Source organism: Rhincodon typus, chromosome 32 (assembly GCF_021869965.1).
Source record: "Rhincodon typus isolate 14 chromosome 32, sRhiTyp1.1, whole genome shotgun sequence".
NCBI lineage: Eukaryota > Metazoa > Chordata > Chondrichthyes > Orectolobiformes > Rhincodontidae > Rhincodon > Rhincodon typus.
In genome coordinates this window covers 1326962-1331587 of record NC_063363.1, presented here as the reverse complement: position 1 = coordinate 1331587, position 4626 = coordinate 1326962, and positions in this window count along the sequence as shown.

Here is a 4626-nt window from a genome sequence, read left to right as displayed (position 1 = left end):
GGGCTGGGGAAGATAGATGGGATGGTGATAGGTGAGTGCAGGTAGGCAGTGGTGGGGATTGGTCAGTGAGGTGGGAGGAGCAGATAGATGGGAAAGACGACGGACAGGTCAAGGAGGTGGGGATGAGAGGGAGGGTTGGTCATGGGATGAGGCCAGGGGCTGCTCCTCACATACCACCTTACTAACCTCCGGATTCAATGTAGCGTTCTCCGCCACTGCAATCCGACCCCACTACCGAGGATATGTTACCCTCCCCAGCCCTATCTGCCTTCCATAGGGATCGCTCTCTCCACAACTCCCTCATCCGCTCCACACTCCCCACTAGTCCCACCACCGCCGGCACCTCTCCCTGCAACTGGAGAAGGTGCTACACCTGCCCCTACACCTCCCCCCTCACCTTCATCCAAGGACCCAAACAAACCTTCCACATTAAACAGATGTTCACCTGCACATTTGCTAATCTGGTCTATTGTATCAGCTGTTCCCAATGTGGCCTCCTCTACACTGGGGAGACCATGCTGGGAGACCACTTTGTGGAATACCTACATTTGGTTCGCGACAAATGACTGCACCTGTCAGTCGTGAACCACTTCAACTCCCCCTCCCACTTCCTGGACGACATGTCCACCTGCCTCTCCTCCAGTGTCACAACAATGCCACCTGAAAACTGGATGAGCAGCACCTCATATTCCGCCTTGGGAGCCTACAACCTGATGGTCTCAATGTGGACTTTACTAGTTTCAAAATCTCCCTACACCTGGCCTCATCCCATGACCAACCCTCCCTGTCATCCTCACCGCCTTGACCTGACACAACCTGTCTGTCTTCTCTCCCACCTATCCACTCTTGCCACCTCACTGACCAATTCCCACCACTGTCTACCTGCACTCACCTAAAACCATCCCACCTACCTTCCTCAGCCCCACCCCACCTCTTTCTATTTATTTCAGAGCTCCCTTCCCCCTCCCCCATTTCTGAAGAAGGGTCCTGACCTGAAACATCAACTTTCCTGCTCCTCTGATGCTGCCTCACCTGCTGTGTTCCTCCAGCTCCACACGGTGTTGTCTCAGGTTCAATAGTCACCCTGAGTCTGTCCATTGCAGAGTAATCTGCTCTCAGATGGGCATAGTTTAATTAACCATCAAACAGAGTGGAATAGTCAGTGGTTTAAATTCAAAACCCTCTGGTCTAAACCACTTATATTTCATAGGCTTAAAAAAAAAACTCACAATGATAACAGAGACTGTTTTGACATCCTCTCACCCTCTGATAAAGCTGCCAAACAAAAAAAAGCAGTAGTCAGAGGAGCAGTTTTGTGTCAGAGTGGAGTGGGTCAAAGACGAATGGAGAATGAAAGCTGGACACAGAAGAGAGGACTGTTCTTGAGCACCCAGATAGATTGTCAGTACTTAGGAAGATTCAAACACCAAAACCAAACGCAATGGATAGTATTCACAACCAGTCCAAAAGTAAAAGATTAGTATTTCTACAGAAATTTTAATGGACTCTAGAGGTCTCAAAGTGCATCACATTCAAATAAAGTATCTTTGACATAAATTCAGCTGTGATGAAAAATCACTGGACTCAAAACATTCATTGTTTTCTCTCACAGATGCTGGCAGACCTGCTGAGTTTCTCCAGCAATTTCTGTTTTGTTCACATCTCCAGCACCCACAGTTCTTTGTTTTATTAAGGTATCATTGAGTTTTGTTGTAGGAAGCAGCAGCGTGGGATGTTCTCCTACCTATTGATGAGATACTGGCCACATAAAGAGTTTTTATGAAAAGGAAACAATGGAGAACACTCACAAATAGCACCACTGGGTATTCTTACCCACCCAGGTCAACAGTCAGGGCTAGGGTTTACCTCTGGTCTGAAAGATGGTACTTACAACAGTCCCTCACTACTGGCACAGAGATAATATTCATGGTGATTATGATATGGATGTACTGGTGTTAGTCTGTGGTGGACAAGGTCAGAAGTCACATGATACCAGGTTATAGTCCAGCAGGTTTATTGGAAATCACAAGCTTTCAAAGCACTGCCCCTTCATCAGGATTGTACAGTGTTGTGGTCAATGTTGTCCTGAAGGCTGGGTAGTTTGCTGCGAATGATGGTCTGTCTAAGGTTTGGCAGTTGTTTGAAGGTGAGTAGTGGTGGCACAGGGATGATCTTGGCGAGGTGTTCATCATTGATGACATGTTGAAGGCTGCAAAGAACATGGTGTTTTCTCTCCACTTCGGGAAAGTACTGGACGACAAAGTGTACTCTACCAGTCGTATCCTGTCTTCTGAGATGGTCATTGCAGATTTTCACTGTGGCATGTTGGAATTGGCGATCAATGAGTTGAGCATTGTATCCCATTCTTACTGTCCTGTTTTGACACCATCACTTTGATAACTTGTTATGATCTCTCCACCTTAATTAGTTTGTACAGTTTTGGATTTCTTGTTACTTTGGTTGGACCCTTGGCATGCAACTGTTATACCTGTCATGCTATTCCAGCCATTTGGTTTGTCTCCAGCACCATGTTATTTTTAACTTTTTGTAATTATTTCTATGCCTCATTTAATTGGATTATAGGTCATCCCTTCATATGCTACTCAGCTGCTGACACTTTACTCACACTGTCTGACACTCTTGATCACCTGCAGAGACCTATTATTCTGCCTATTAACACTCCACTCACACCATTTGTTTGATCTCTCTGATTATAAATTCTGTGCCTGTATGCTTCTCCTCACTTCACCTGATGAAAGGCTGGTACTCAAAGCTTGTGATTTCAAATAAACCTGTTGGACTATAACCTGGTATCGTATGACTTAAGACCTTGGTGGCTATGGACAACAGGAGTGGGACCCATGACCCTCTGATTCTGAAACAAGTGAATTGTCCCATCAGTCTCATCAAATCAAAACTGATGAATGAGGGTGAATGTAATTAGTGTCTCCCTCAGGAAAGCAGCATTTCCCAGCTTTTAGAAAGACTCCAAATGAAGTGATTCACTCTTGAAAATATTTTCTCATTTAGCACAAGAATAAAGCACTGGATCACTGATTGAACCATCAACAAGAAGCTGCTTGTAATTATTTAAACAAGCACCAACACTGGGTTGATTCACATGAAGATTTCGTTGATCCAAACAGAGTTATTTCAAAGTGAAGTCACTCTGTCTACTCCCTGAGAGGCTGCTGTAGCTGGCTACAGTTCAAAGGCAAATATGGACAATGTTTCTGCAACTATTACAGCCTTCACAAGAAAGCCTCAAAGGGTGATGATTGCCCACAGTCAGTAATGTTCAGATGAACTTTAAGCTGGTTCAAAACTCTGGCACAAAGTGACACTTAAGGTTATATTGAGAGAAAGCACTGGACACAGTGAAGGGGGCTGTAGAGATTGTCAAAAAGGACAAACTGGCCTCCTGAAGAAAGGTTGACCAGGAACAGATCTATTTGAAGTTCAGGAGAGGAACACTGAAACATGTAGTTGCAGATGAAGATGTTCTTGCTGTAGAGTTTACAATAATCGCATATTCAGAGCACAAACACCCAAGATAGTCAACAATTTCAGGCATGTAACTATCATCACTTGTTTGAAATCTTTTTCCACTAAAATATGCCACAAACAAAAAAAAAACCCACAGTCACCAATATTGTGAACACTGGTTAGGAGCTAAATAGCCTGTATTAAAATGTTACTTCTGATTGATTATCTAATCAGGTAACAAACAAATGGATCTCAAACTTCCAGGAGGTGATTTCCTGTGTCAGGTATAAACACGTCTCAGTACTTCTGCTTGATGGTAACTACCTGATCATCACCTAATTATCCACAGCGAGCCCTGACTATGCAAGCACTAGTGTACCACGTAACAACTGTTCCCGAGTCTCACTGCCCACTTACAATTCAGATGGGACATACTATGGCTTAGGCCAACATTTATTACCCGTCCCTAGTTGCCCCCTGAGAAGGCGGTAACCTGCTTTCTGGAACAGCTGCAGTCCATATGCTGTAGGGTTGACCCACAATGCTCTTTAGGGAGGGAATTCCAGGATTTTTACCCAGCAGTGGAGGAACAGTGATATTTCCAAGTCAGGATGGGGAGGGGCTTGAAAGGGAACTTGCAGGCTGAGGTGTTCTCATGTATCTGATGCCCTTGTCCTTCTCGACGGAAGTGGTTGTGGGTTTGGAAGGTGCTGTCTAAAAAGGAGCCTTAGTACTACTGCTACTGAGCATCTGTAAAAGGAAGAGAATGTTTAGTGTAGAGCCCCTCACTACTTTTTTCCCCCCCTTCTATTTTTCCTCCAATTTCCTTTGGCTTAGAACCATGAGTGGGCATTAAGAATTGAACTTTAAACAGCAGCATTTTTCAAAAATAAAAAGAAAACATCTGTTTTCTATTGGGAACTGGCCTGGAACATAATGAGCTTGATGACTGATCCAATAACATTGTAGACAAGGCAGCATGAAGTGGTTGTTATGCTCAGGTCTGGTTGCTGGTTGAATGTTGAATTGGTCAATCAAGAAAGCACTGCTGCTAATCGAAGGGTCCAGACCCAAAACGTCAGCCTTCCTACTCGGCCTGCTGTGTTCATCCAGCTCTACACCTTGTTATCTCAGATTCTC